Raw genomic sequence first — 15293 nt, 5'->3', positions numbered from 1 at the left:
AAATCTCTTTTTATGGAACTGCTATCCAACCACTTCATTGTGTGATGATTTATCTAGATTTCTGAGTAACAGAGTAGTAGAGTGGTGAACACAGCTGCCTGGAACAGGTTTCATTCTTGGCCACTGACCATCTACATAAATGTTTATAGAAGATTGTACCAGCTGCTTGTTAGAGCTAATAGCCATAAACCAGGAAAGTTCTGAGATCAAATCCTAATTAAACTGCTGACTTGCTGCATGACCTTGAGTGGGTCACTCTCTTTGTGTAGCCGCGAGCCCGAAATCAAAACCTCTTGGCTGAACTTCTCTTTGAAGACAGATTAAACAAATCTGCAGAGCAGAACCTATGTACATCACTGGTGGTAACGTTTTGTTTGTGCTGAACTTCTTACCCGACCTCTAACACTTAATGCAAAATACATCTGTGCCTTCTCTTATTCTTCATGTTCCTATTTGTCTGTATGGGTTTGTAGCTGCATTATGATTAACATGGATACATCTGCAGAGATGAATAGCTAAAGCTAATTTTGCAGATCTGACTACATATTTTATCATGCAGAAATGTGGATTTTTTTTGTGATGCTTGTGTAAGATGATATAGTTTGTGAGAAAGTTCTCGGTGTACAAGTTTCAGCATATGTGTTTCCTAAGTTTACTGCTGGACACTACACTAATAAACACTTAAGTTGTGAACCTAAGTTGTGCTTGGCTTAGACTGTATGCAAGAGGGTAATGAGGTGAGGGACAGTAGGGAAGAAAATGAGGATGAACAACCAACATATTAAATAGCAGTGTAACCTGAGCTGTAATAGAAAAACAAGGGGGAGGATACATAGTTAGAAATGAGAGGAAATCAAAGTACATTTCTTTGCATATAGTGTGCCAGGCATCTTGTCTGGAATGTGCTTTAAATGCTAACCATTCGTTCAAACAAAACTGTAGTATGCCAGTTTGCACAGGCAGCAGTTGATGCATTTGGCAGCTGAACAGATAGCAAATCTCTGTGAAGTTTTCAGGATTCCCAGTCACAAGGGAGTACCAAATGCAGGCACATCTGCTTCCCTTTAGCCTCATCCAAATGAAGACCTACAGTGTTACCCAGCTGATGACTGTACCTGGCATGGTAGCACTGAACTCAACACGCCTGAAGGAGACATTTATTTGCTGTCATGTGGTTGGAGAGCTCACAGAGGTGCCCTAAATGGTAGCCAGGAAGTGAGACTATTTTCAAAAGCCAGATCTTTTAAAATGTGGCAATATCTAATTGGAATTGTCAACTTGTGGATGCTTAGGAGCTACACATTACCTCTTCAGAACATCCCCATACTTTTTTTGTTCACTGATATCTTAAACTCCTTTACTTGATTAAGTTACAATGATGATCTAATCCTGATCTCTTGTATTGTTTCCCTACAGTTAGAAGTTCTGTGTATGGGAGAGAGGTGCCCCAGCATGAAGATGCTCAACTATGTTTCTGTACACGAGGCACTACTGAAAGATGAAGTGGCTCAGTGAACAGTAAGGCATATATAATACTATGTTACTTTCTATACTGGTTGTATAACATTCATAGTGCTATAAAATTAGTAATTGCCTCTTGTTCAAAAAATGGCTGCTTTTGCTAGATTTTCCTGACTGTTTTTTGAAGTAATAACTCCTAAAGTATGACCAGAAGACAGCAGATAGTAGTAACTATTTCTCATCCAATTCAGTAATCTAAAGCTGAATTTTCCATGCAAAACCACTTGTGGTCAAAAAGCCGCTGTCATTGAATTTAATACTGAATTCAATTTATGATATTAAAATCTGAGATGCTTCTGCTACTCCTGGAAAATTCTATCCTTCAAAAACATTACAGTAAATCTGAAGAATATCTAGAGGTACAACTTACAGCTATCATCCTTTTCAGTATAGTTTTAACTACGTAAGTTCCTTTAGCAAGGCAGGATCAAGGCCTATTTGAAAGCCCTAATTTCTAAAAATAAATGTAATATGAATCAAGATAAGAGCAAGTGACTATGTATCTTTTAAGAGCAGGTATCAACCAAAATATTTTAATGACACCTTAGAAGTATAGAGGTACCATGCGAATAATGCTGTGGTTCTAGGTAGGTTAGAGTTAAGCTTGCATTTGTACGAAATTTTCCATGCTAAAACCTCAAAGACAACCTATGTGCATATAGAGATTTTTTGAGCAAAATAAGAACAAGACAGTTCTAATCAGTAAAGCTGACTCTTCCAGTTGCTGATGAACACTCTTTTTTCACTTAGTTTGCTTGCTTCCATTGTCCAGCCATATACATAACTTACTAATTACATAAAATCCATCAAATAAAAGCATAGTTTGCAGAGCCAGTTTGCATAGATGAGAGCATCTAAACTGGCTGAAGAATAATGAAGAAAGTTGAAAGTTAAGAAAGTTGGAGTTTGCCATTTTACTCTTCCCAAATATCATCTTCTGTATAGACCTAACAGTAAGTTTTAGAACCTCGTATTTATTCCAAACCCAGCAATAACTGCAGGCCTGGGCTGTAGGTCCCACCTTCTATTTTATTTAGTTAATTTTTTAGTGCAAAGTTTTTAGGTTTTCAAACATCTCAAAGTCTGTTTTTTGTCCTTGATGTACAAGACTTGTAGGAAAAAACACGTTGAATTTGCAGACAAATTCTTTTTTGGTATAAAGAAAGAAAAATGCTTTCCAGATTATGTACACAGTAGGAACCATGTTATTCAAGGCAATTGCTTTTCCCTTGTTTAAAAAAACTGGCAATGAGGTTGATGTAAACAGTGTGTAGAGAGAACTGAATCTTAAATTGAGGCAGGTTTGTAAAATGCCTATTTAAGCCAGTGTGCATAGCAGTCACTCATCATCGCTTAGGATTTGACCCCTTATATGAACTGTAAAAGTACAAAATGTACAATGTATGCACAAAAAAAGAGAAAACAGCAGGCCTCATACAAGGTGGAAAATGAACTGTGGTCTGCTAATAGGAATGAAGAGAAGAATGTGTTTTCACTCTGGCTTATCTATCTGAAATAGCTGTACACCCAATATTTTCACTGATTCATCTGAATAATATTAAATTCTGAACTCCAGTGAATGCTCATTGTTTTCCCAAATAGCCATATATCGTTCGTTTCATCCAGCCCAAATGATCACAGATGTATTTTACTTCAGATTTTCAAAACTGTTTATGTTAGCAGCAGCCGGTAATGCTGAGTTAAATGTGTCAGGTTGCTTTCAGGACCACTTCACTCAAAACACAAAAGCGAATGTTTGAGTCTTTTTACAGCTTGAAAATTTTCCCCCAGATGCATAGCTTTTTTAAGTGTAATTAATTATATGTAGATTTAGTGGCTCTGAGGGGAGTATCCTTCTTTCTCTACTCTCGAAAGACTTGAAAGCTGACAACCAAACTTTCTACTTTTTATGCAGGTATTTTATGTACATCTGATGAAAGCCTGCACCATTAAAATAAAGAGGGCATTGCCCTTTATAATAGAGTCAGGACTGTATGAAAATTCTGTTGAAACTGTTTAGAGTAGCATTTAGACTAAATATTTCTCAGTTTTTGATTGAATAAGAACTACAATATCACATGGGTGTATTTAGAGAATAAGTGGAGGCTAAAGCCATATTTAAAATGCTATTGTATCTCTAGTCAGGGATACATAAATAGGGCTTATATTGCCTTAATTCAGAATTCCTTCTTAAAGATCTCTTAGAAGTTGGTTTCATCCTGCCTTGAGAGTTTAGTCCAGTGAGATTAAATTGGGAGTTGAGCTAAAAAGGAAATTTTAAACAAGGTCAACAGTGTAGACAAGACTTTTTATTTCATTCTCTTGAAGTGAATGACTCTGCTCCAAAAACTTGGCAAATACTTGGAGATAGGCAGATGTGTAAGGGGTAGCTGTTCTTTTTTTTTTCTTTTTTTTTTAATTGGTTTTGTTTTCAGTTGGCAAAGAAAGCTCAGTTATAGTCAGATTTTAAAGAAAAATTATAATAATTTTACTATCAGTAGATGCATTGAAGTCCCATTGTTTCCGTGGAAGATGATAAAGAATATACTTAGTGTATCTTGGGTCTTTTGAACACGGACAGTTGATTTTCACATGTTCAGAATATGTGATCTAATATTCTGTCCTTGAGTCCTAGCCTAATCAACAAAAGCAGCAGAACAAGAAAGGAGACACATGTAATGTTATTGCTTACATTCAGCCAGTATGATGTTCTAGAGCTGCATAGATTCAGCACTACTCAGGACAGGTCAACTCCAGAAATATTCTCACCTGAAGGATGGACGATATAAAGCAAAGATACACTTTAAAGACAGGCTTCAGATCATTACAGTATTTCAGAGGTGTCTTGAATGCAGCTACAGCAGAGATGATAAAAAGATTTAGCAATACAAACTGTTTTCCTTGGGGTTTATCAAGTGTTTTTCTGTTGTTGTTTTTTTTTTGTTGTTGTTTGTTTGTTTGTTTGTTTTTTGTGGGCGGAAAAGTAGACTGATAGATTAAAAACAAGAATAATTCGCAAGTATTGTGTATACAAAAGATCAGATCTGCTGCTTGACAAAGCCACCATTATATGTTAGAGAATATATTTTAGCCTCACTGTTTCAAGCGTGTAATGGAAATAGACATCATATTACTTCGGTGAGGGATTATGTGCGTTTAATAGCCCCTACCCTAACCTCCTTTCATTACAATGTAAAAAAATGAGTATTTTCATCTACTATTACAGCTGTATGCATTATTATTGCATCTTCAGGATTCTGTTCCTAAGAAAGACTATTTTGTACAAAATGTCTTTTTGACTCCTTATAATCTTTTTCTGTCCTCCTGTTCTGATGATGCTGAGCATTTCCGATGAGATGTTGAGTACTTTCAGATCAAAGTGAACAGAAGGATTCAATTATTTTGGATTCTGATGCGTTTCAGACTGAGTCTACAGTGACTTGGTATTTCCTGAATGGTGTTTTTGAGTGTGTTTGCCTTTTTAAGATAAGTAATATCCATCTTATACATCTTAAATGTGTATTTGCACAACAGACTGGAACCACGTCAGGAAGAACCATTACACTTTGGTGGTCTATACTATGGATTTTGAAGAGATTTATAAATACGTATTTAGCTATCAGACTAGAACAGTTCCATCAGAGGCAATCAACACATAATGCACATTTGTAGAACTCTTATTTGAATACATTATTTACCAGAGGGAGACAGGAAATTGCTTCTTCATATAAATAAATTCCAGTCTCTCAGGCAGATATTGTACATTCTGAGAAATGTACAAATATATCTTCTCCTTTAAAAGAAATGGTGAAAAATTGCTCATTTCTTCCTGAATTCTTCCTCAATTCTTTCTTCTTCATTTAAACCTCATCATGATGATCTCCTCTGTTTAAATATAAATGTAGCATCAATGTTATCTGTGTGCTTCTGTTCAAAGAGAATAAGCTGATATGAAATACAGAAGGAAAAAAGTTATTAAAATGCCCACAAATGACCAATTTTCAGCTACCTGTAAGACTGTTTCTCTTAGATGAATTTTTCTAGCCAAATAAAAAGTAAAATCTTCTATCACACCTATATACTTCAGCATTTTGTTATTGACACTGCAAAATGTTTTTCACATTTCTATATGACTGCTGATGTACTTAAGACTGTCTCCTAACAAATGACTGAGTAACAAACAAACTGATTTTCCTAGATGAACATTTCTGTCTTTTTTTTATCCTTTCTGATGCACAATCCTTATCAAACTGAACAGCATTTTAATACCTTTTCCCAGCAAAACTAATACATGGCTCATCAGTAAGACCAGTCCTTCTGTAATAAGCATGAAGTTTGATGGTCCTATTCATACAGTCAGTATAATCTATCTTAAAACCACTGAAAACTTTCAGGAGTTTGGAGTGTGTTAATTGCTATAACACAATTTACACTCATTGTCCATGAGTTACTTTTTGTTAATGTGTCATTATACAGAGAGAGTCTATTTCAAAATTTGTTGAGAAGCTGTTTTACATCAGGAAATACTGGCTTGTCAAAAACAGAGCTCTGCTGGAACACACAAGGTTTTGTCAGAAGCTTTTTTTGAGTTGGAAAGGCATTTTCCAGATTTGAATTGCCGTGTGAAGATCAGAGCAGGAATTTGAACTCTTTCAGATTCCAGAGCAATGCTGTGATAAGCAGAGTACAAGTGGACAGTTTTCATGAGGTTTTCTGGTTTTGTTCCTTTTTAATGGTTTCCTGCTCTTGGTTTCCTAAGATTTCTGTTTCAGCATAGCACGAGAGGATTTTGAAATCTCAGTGCTCTGTGGGACATTAAAATATATTTTCCATTTAAATCTGTTTCTAGTAATATTTCTTCTCCTGAATCATCCCCTGAAATGCCTCAGATGTAAAACATTACAGCTCAGTTGAACTAAAAATGTGGCTCAGATCTTCTGGTGTTTTGAGAATACCCACTATAGTGGGTGAGAGGTAAAAGCCCTGAATAAGGACTACAAAAAAGAAAGCTTTTTGACATAGATTTATCCCCATCTTCTAGTAAAAGCCTAGCACATTGCTTTCAGCCAATTTGTGCTAATTAATGCTTAAGTAATTTCCTATGTGCAGCATATCTCTTACTTCAGTTAGTGTATGTTTAGTTTTCATTTATTTTCTGTTCTGCAGTCTCAGTAAAACTTGAGCCCAGTGTCTGTCTCACTTAATCTTGAGCTGATTTTGACATAGCTAACTGCTGAATTTTCTTTCTCCTTTGTTGGGTTGCACTATTGCAACTGAGTTGCTGAATTGGTCAATGTGTTCATTACAAATAACCTTTTAAAAAATTAATTTTATTGCATAAGGTACTCACTTTTCATTTTGGTATCCTGCTTTTGTCCCATTATAGGAGCTTGTATGTCCTTCAGCTACTTTCTAGTTGTGGTGTATTTTAAACACCCCACTTTGCCCTTTTTCTAGATTATATTTTGTTTAATGAGCCAAAGCCTACCATACTCTGACTTCCTGCTTAATGGGCCTCAACCTGCTTTCAACTTTGTTTGGTCTTCCCTATCATCTGCCTCTGCCTTCCTTTGTTCCTTACTGACCTGCTCTATTTATCTATTATTCCTATCCACATCTTTGTCTCTTTTTTTATTTCATCTACTTCTGTTTTTCTGTTCTAGAACTGGTTTTGTCTCCTCTGCATTTGGACACAATACAGCAGCTTATAGGAAGATTAAGCACTGTCTCACTGTAGTTGCCATCTGGGAAAGAAGTGCATCTAATTCTAAATATGGGTGGACAGTTTGTTTTGTCAGCAGTAGTAATCTGTTTATTAATGTATAATAACAGTTTGGTTTTATTGAAATTAGGAATAAAAACTGCTCATAATGGTTCAGACATGACTGCCATGTTAAAGTGTATTAAAAGCCTTTATTCTCTCTGAGTGTATTTCAGCAGAGAGTATTCACCTACCTATTCACCACTATAGAAAATACCTCATTGAGACAGCAGCAGTGTCACTAACACATGGTTGGAATGCTTGAGAGCATATGAAGCAAGAGATTATCTTCTGATAATAGGTAGGATTCATGCAGCTGACATAGATTTCAGTGTTTTCGTTAACTTTAGTCTTTGCTCGAATCTGGGTTTTTTTTGCAATCCAAATTTGGCATCTTATAATCAGAAAGATTTATGTTTCATGAACATCTGAAGTGGTGTTACCAATGTAAAAAAGAATTTCTTACGTTAATAAAGGGTTGTTTTACAATTCATTTCTACAGGGTGAGCATTACATGTAGTGCAAATTCACAATCAAGAAACTTTTTAATGTGTTCCTATTAATATGGCTTTTTTCTTCTAACAGTCTATCAAAAGGAGAAAATCCTATCGGCATCACTAAATCCTTCTTTAAGGTTTCATCGATCTTAGCCTTAGAACAAGTGCTACATAGAGATAATGTCTGGAGGATTTCAGCTAATCTCAGCACTTCATTTTAGATTAGATCTAGTCATTTTCAGACACAAAGCTATTCTTGTAGATAGCACACATCTGGTAATGTTTACTCTTAATTAATATGCAATAATTGTTTTTTGTTTCTTTGGCCATAAAGTAAGTAATGCTAAATATATTCAGAGACATTCAAGAAAAAATGTCTTGTAGTCACTGAATGTATGGCATACCAGGCTCACAGTCAATTCTTTTGCTCAGTGAAAATTTCTGCAGTGAATAACGTAATCTTCATGCATCCAAATGTTTCAGACTGCACTTAGGAATTCAGCTCACTTCTTTATTCTTTAGTTTCCATTCTGCGGAAACTTGTATATATAAAGATTATTCAAATAGCTTTTTGTCAGTGAATGAATTATTTTGGGAAGGACAGCAGAAAAATGTGGAAATTAGCTTAAAGGTGGAAAAAAAAAATCGTTTTCACTGTATCGGTTTTCAAATGTGTCAGGCTGTAAATACACTAAGTAGTTTAAGTCAGTAATGCAAAGAGACTAGAATTTAGACTTCACTGTTAAAATAATAATATGAGTAATATTCTATACCTCAGATATGTCATTTGGTTGCCTAACTCTTCATGGATTTTCACGTTCATCAAATCTTCAGTTTTCAGGGCACCTTTCTTTTTTAATCACACACATATGAACATTTATCAGAACATCTAAATCTTCCTTCTAAATGAAGTGGTATGCAGTGATATTTTAGGTATCTTTTTATGAGAAATATATAACATTTTCCCATGCATTGCTTTCCATAAGAGAAAACATAAGCCTCAGAAAATATAACATTTGTTTACAGCTGGCTCTTTTTCTCTGAGATTCAAAGATTTTTTTTTACTTTACATTATTAGTTAATAGCAAAAGAAAATAGAGAGCAAAATTGTAGCTGCATAAACAAACCTGTTACACAGCTGCATCCAGTATCCAATTGATGATGCTAGAGATTGCATGATTTACTTTTTTAGCAGGATCATTTTTGAATAACACAGTAGTTGAGCTTACACGGTTTACCAACCACACTAATGGCAGAATTATTTAGGGCTTTGTTCTTAAAGACATTACAGTTGATGATTAAGATCCCCTTGGTATAAGCATTTGCAGGATAAGTCCTAGACTGTCAAAGAGATTTGTAGTATAGAGGTAAAAAGAGACTTTTTCAGCAACAAAAAAAAGTGCTGTATTCCAGTAACAATTTCTAGCAGGAGACTAACAAAGCATCTTCCTGAAAATGCTCTGAAGTGTATCATTCTAGTATGTCCCAACTTATAGTAGGGTTCAACACCAATACGTACATTTTTCTTACATGAATAAGATGGTGTATATATAACAAGCATGGTATAAGTAACAGCTATTGTAGCTACTACGTGGGACTTTTTAGTTGTTGTCATTATGCTGTGTAATAACTAGTTTTTCTGAAACTTTATTAGTCTCTTATTTTAAGATAATTGTCCTAACTAGTGGTGTGTGGATTTTAGAAGGCAAAGACTGGATGGATTTTAATCACTTCATGTTAAACAATTAGTACACTTGAAGTTGCTCTGAGCCTTATAAATGTGTGCATTGTGCTGTACATAAATCTCAAATCACTGTGATTTTCTTGCTTTTGCTTTAATGCCTTATATCTTCCCTTTTATCCAGTGAAGCATGCCAATATGTTTACCTTTCTGGATCTGCTTCAGATCCAACACCCAAAGCTATGTATGGGCCCAAGGCCTGTACAAAATTCCTATTTTGCATAAATATGGCTGTACATCACTCCTTTTGTTGTTTTTATTTGTTTGTTTTGTTTTCTTTCATTTAGTACTGTGTTTGATATTGTCTGTTAACTATTTTTTTCTAACAAAACATTGTTCATCTTCAGACTAGGTTGAGATAGCAGTCATAAAACTAGCGAATTCAGACAGATTTGTACCTCTGTACCCATTTTTTCCATTTCACACTCCTATCCACTTATCTGAGATATCTAGGTATTTGAGCAACTTAATCACATTAATTCTTTTGTGGAAACTTTATTCAGTTCACCTGAGGAACATAAAGATACCAATATTGAATAATCGGCTACTTTTAATAGATCATAAATTTTATAGTCAACTTATTGCTTATTTAGCCATGAAATATCCAATGTGTATTCCCCTAATCAAGCTTATTATATTCGCTTACTTGTAGAGCAAGTTTGCAATGAACTTAAGGCAATAGTGGTTATTGGTTTTGAAAAGTCAGAGCTCAGCGACCTTTCTGGTTTTTACACCTTGCTGTTCCATGTATGTACTCTGTGAGTTTGCATAAGTACCGTAGCTAATGCTATAAAACTCAGTAACTTCAGGGAAGAACCTGCAGAAGTATCCCTAATATTCCATACTCTGCAGCTGCCAATGGCCACACTGTTGAGAGTTTCATCTTCTCCCCATCATTTCTGTTTGAGAGTCAGCGTCAAGCTTGAATGTGTCAGCACAAATCAGCATCCAGAAGTAACATGAAAAACTGAAGTCAATACGTGTTTAATTTCTATTGTGTGTGTGTGTTGGAATTTTCTGCAAATATATATTTTTTAATTTATTTGGAAATGGCAACATATTTACAAGGCTCTGCTGATGTTTTCCAACTCTGAAAGATGTGCTGTATGTTACACATACAGTGAGACTGAAGCTTTTGAGAAGTATGCGACTTCGTGTCTGTATTGTACAGCTGCTTGCTGCTCATGCAACCTACTGCTTTTGGGACACAGTGCATTCATTATGCACTGTATGAGGTATAGCTCTTATGTCTGCACAGCTCTTTCTGCTTTTTAAAATTACTGGCTTAATTGTTCCTCTACAAGCCAGCTATATTCAAGCCAGTTCTTATATAAGCCAGAAGCACTGGCTTACTTCACAGGCTTACAGCAGCTGTATAATGTAAACACAGTTTCTTCCTAAAATTGAAGAGGATCAGAGACTGAAATTCCTTACATTCAGAAATTTATTTGCTTTGTTAATATGCAGTATCTCTAGACATAGCACTGCAAGATGACATTTATCTTTAAGGTTTAAAAAAAATTGGAAATTAGTATTAAAGTATATATATATAATATATATGTATTTTCATATATAATAAAATTGGGCATAGAAGTGGTTAGAAAATAATGTTGCTGTTGTGAAGGAAATTGAAAATCAAGGCTTTTCAGCACTTCTAAGTTACAAAAGTCATGATGAGGTGCAGAAAGCTTTCAGTTAGTTGGAAAGCACCAAATGCTGGACTGGCTTCTAAATTTCCTTTTTCATCCAAAGATTTATACGCTTTCTCATTTGTACATGATTTATGGATATACAAGCAGCTGAAGACACAGGCAGCACAATATTCACACAGAGCTCCTCCTCCCTAATGGCTTTGCATTTCACACTGCTCTCTGTGTAGCTGTGAGCTGGTATCATCATGCCAGCCACCATGCAAAAGGGATGAATATCAGGACACAAGTGCTAGCCTTGTTTCTAGCAATACAGCTCCGCTACTGAAATAACCACCAGAAGTGGCTCTTCAAGAAAAGGTATCCAGGGCCTATCAGCGCTCATTGTGTTTGGAAAGGTTCAGAGGCTTGAGAAGTATAATGCGTATTGATGTCTGTTACACTCTAAACATTTGTTGGTTGTTTTTTGTTTTTGTTTTTGCAAACTTAATTTCTTGTTGATGGTAACAGTCTCTGTTTATTTCATTGTGTAACCTTTGTCTGATTTCAAGTGTGTCTGTAAATATTCACATCGTTTTGGCAAACAAGTTATTAGCTCCTTCACAGGCAAAGACGTTAGAGCTCTTTGAAAGGTTAAGTCTTCTGGAGAGCAAAGTGCCTCTTGAGAATGGAGGCCACTTTTTTCCTTCCTGTGAAGACAATCAAAATATGGAGAGTAGTTGGTCATAAACAAAATGATCAGGGTGGCATAACTAAGGCTTATTGAATTTGTGTTGAGGATCCAAAAAAAAATAGCAGTTCCATTTGTTTCACACAGTTTTATCCCCTAATTCCTAATTACAATGCTGTCTTATTGTGCACAATGAAAAGACTAATTTGACTAAATCCATTCATAAATGACAAAATCAATGGTTCCTTTGAAAGTCATTCAGCATATAGAATATAAGAATTTATGGTTAGTTTTCTGCCGTCATGGATGGGTCTCCTTCTCTCTGGTAGTAACTGCTAAAGCAGCTTTTGAAGTCAGACTGTGTCAATAAAGTACTTAAATCCTTCTTAACGTACCCCAGGGAAGCAAGTCTGAATTAACCTAGTACCTTAGTTTTGCAACAATAATAAGGTGAAAGGGAGTATGCAGCAGAAACTGATTATAATAAGTGATACAAAAGGAGACAGCAACAATGAGGCTGAAGTAGAATGGGAACTGGGATTAAGGGATCTCTCACCCAGCCATGTGCAAAAATGTTGAAAATTAATGTTGTATTGTTTAGCTAGCAGCTGTCAAGTCATTCAAGTCACTGTAATGTGGTGTGCTTGCTTTCCTTTTCTGCCTCATGAAGAGCATATTAGAAATCATATTCTCTTTCTTCTGAAGAATGACAAAGTTAATCCTTCCTTGCACTGCTTTTAAGCCAAACTCAAGGTTGTCTCTTAAATTTGTCAGTGAGAGTATTAACATAGTCTGAAACTTTGATGTTAAAGTGGCTTTTAATGAGTGGGGTTAAAAATCACTCAGGGCCAAATTCTTTTTATCTGTTGCGGATGTGCATAGTAAAAGCTGCAACAGATGCAAATACACCCTTGTATACTTGTAGTGTTGCTGTGATCAGAGAGAACCCTTTATTCCCGACATTAGCTAAATGTGACACCTGAAGGAGGGCAAGGAGGAATCTTTGTTTCATTAAAACAGTGCATTCCTCATAATAATAATACGGTATAAATGGAAAAACTATGTATTTATTAAAAACAGACTAGAAAAAAGGCATTACCAGGCATTAAGATCAGGATATGCCTGCATCTCTGTTCTACAATTATGTATTGCCTTTCATCCAGTTTAGAGTATTCTCTTTTTCATATACAAGTCATAGCATTAATGAGTAACGCTTGGGGTTGAAAGGATTTAGTAATCTTAGTAAAATTTACTAAAAAGTAAGATTTGAAGTAAATATTAAAAAAATAAGTTTTTTTTTGGGGGGGTGACAGCTGAGTTTTCTGAGTTTTACCAAAAAACTTTGCCCACGTTAGAATGGAATGGCAAATCCTGAAATGCTGGTCAGGATATTTTTCTCTCTGGTAGAATCAAGCTTTGTTTTCAGAAGAGATAAGATACAGATGATACCTTTCAGCCCATTGTGTTCCAAGGAAGGTAGTGATGATAGATGTTTCGGTTGTTTGCTTAACAGCAGAAAGCAACCATTTTCATTCTTACATGTCCTTTTTGCTCTTGGTGATATCCTTCAGTCTGTGAGATGGGGCTAACTGACCCAAATATCCTGGGAACTGTAGTCACTATTTAAAGACATGGAACAAAGCTTTGCATGCATTTCTTTGATGCTTATCATCTTTTAGATGGTGCTTTTTTCTCTACTTTACAGTCATCAATTTATTCTTCTGAAAAAAGAAATTAAGAATGTTGTGTTGTCTTGGTGCTGATTGGCCAAGAAAACAATGTGTTTGAGCGACTCAGTATCAATCACATACTGTGGGGAAAAAAAAAAAAAAAAAAAAAACAACGAAAAACAAAATACGTACACTGTTAGACTGTGGTAGTTTTAATGTAGATGGAAAATCTATACTAATTTAATTCAAATCAGAATAATCTCCTTTTTTAGTGTGCTAGTGACTGATGCTAGAAATAAGCCCATGAAGCTTGCAACAAGTGAGGGTGCACTCATGAACAAGGCAATTGTTAGCAAATACACTTCTGAATCACTACACATAGATGCATGGTTCTAGTAGTGCGAGCAACTTGTATTCTCTGAGAGAGAACAGGACACAGTGATGCATGCATAGCTACCCTCAATTAGCATTTGATTTTATAAACAGACTTCCTGCATCTCAGCTGACCTCACTCCAAATGAATTGTTCCTTTGAAGTCTTCACTATTCCAGAAATTCCACTGTGAGGGAAAATTCACAACTATGTAGCAATCATTCTTAAAATAACCGTCAGGAATTTCAGAAAGAATTTTCTTGGTCATTTGTTGTAACTGTGCACAAAAGAATGATGCGAGGTAGTATTTCCTAGAGAAAGTAAACTGAATATTTTCCTTCTGAAGTGAATCAAAGAAGAAACTTGTAACCTTGTGGTAATTCAACCACAGCATTGGCTTCTTGGTGACCTCAGGATGTTTCCAGTGTGGTCTGTCCCTCTGCTTAGCTTGGAAGACGAGAAGTATTTAAGTGCTTTGAAATCAGCGTCTTCAAAACTGAAATACTTGTTCCTTGTAATCTCTTAGTATTCTCACCACTACCACTCTTCTCTGTACTGTCATTTCAGATCCTCTGTTCTCTGCTTCTCTGCACAATATTCTCAAAGTATCTTTTTATGATTCACTGTGGAAATTAGCACTACATCGTTACACATCACTTAGTTACATTCTCCCTGTACTCATTATGTCACCTCTTGTGGATTGTGTTGCAAAATATCCAAGATACTTTAAACAAGACGCTGGGGAACATAAAAATTCAATGAAGAAGGCAAAATGAAGTGAAAGAAAATGTTTTCGTATCCAAGTATGATTGGCTCTTTACTGATCTATTTTCATCAAGGAAAATTATTTCTAAAGCCCTTTGTTTTCTGTCATTTATTAGTTGAGTTAAAATACTACTGTGCTGGGTTATAGCACATAAAGAGCTGTGGGTGCATTGCTTCGGAGCTGCAGGAACCTTTCCATCACTTCACTCTGTGTCCCTGCAGCACGGCTCCTGGAGGCCGGCTGTGAGCTGTGCCCCTGCTTTTCTTGGAGCCTTGCTGCTGCACAACATACTTACAGGGGATTGCTTCACAATTAGAGTGGAAAGAACACAGAACTATTCGGTTACGCCTTCAGTTTTCATGCTTTTCTAAATTAAGGATGTTCCTAGACCTTTGTGTTAGCAAAACAAAGCTCTTGGTGCATGATGAGGAGGAACAAGCAATGGTCCCAAAGCCATACATATTCACCTGTGTTGGTACTGGTCACAGTCTTCCTATCAGCTGCCAGCTGGTCAGAGGCTAATCCACTGCACTCCAGCTTTGATCCATTAAAATATTCTTTTTTCAGCCAAACTGTCTAGCACTAGAACTGCTTATGCTAGGCTGATTGCATTAGTTTATAAACTGAAATTAATCCAGGCTTCCAA

At 35.8% G+C, this 15293-nt stretch overlaps 1 long non-coding RNA gene across 1 annotated transcript in view; it reads left to right on the top strand.

Annotated features, from left to right (window-relative positions):
- The first annotated feature begins 1414 nt into the window (after positions 1-1414).
- Positions 1415-15293, top strand: part of LOC104913041 (uncharacterized) — a 68360-nt gene continuing 54481 nt past the window's right edge. The window contains exon 1 of the long non-coding RNA XR_004161208.2: positions 1415-1518. This is a non-coding gene — a long non-coding RNA (uncharacterized LOC104913041). The remainder of the gene's footprint in view (positions 1519-15293) is intronic.

The sequence above is a fragment of the Meleagris gallopavo genome, chromosome 13 (genome assembly GCF_905368555.1).
Source record: "Meleagris gallopavo chromosome 13, MGAL_WU_HG_1.1, whole genome shotgun sequence".
In the NCBI taxonomy this organism is placed as follows: Eukaryota; Metazoa; Chordata; class Aves; order Galliformes; family Phasianidae; genus Meleagris; species Meleagris gallopavo.
Note: the sequence above shows the minus strand (reverse complement) of the source record. Positions and strands in the feature narration are given on the sequence as shown.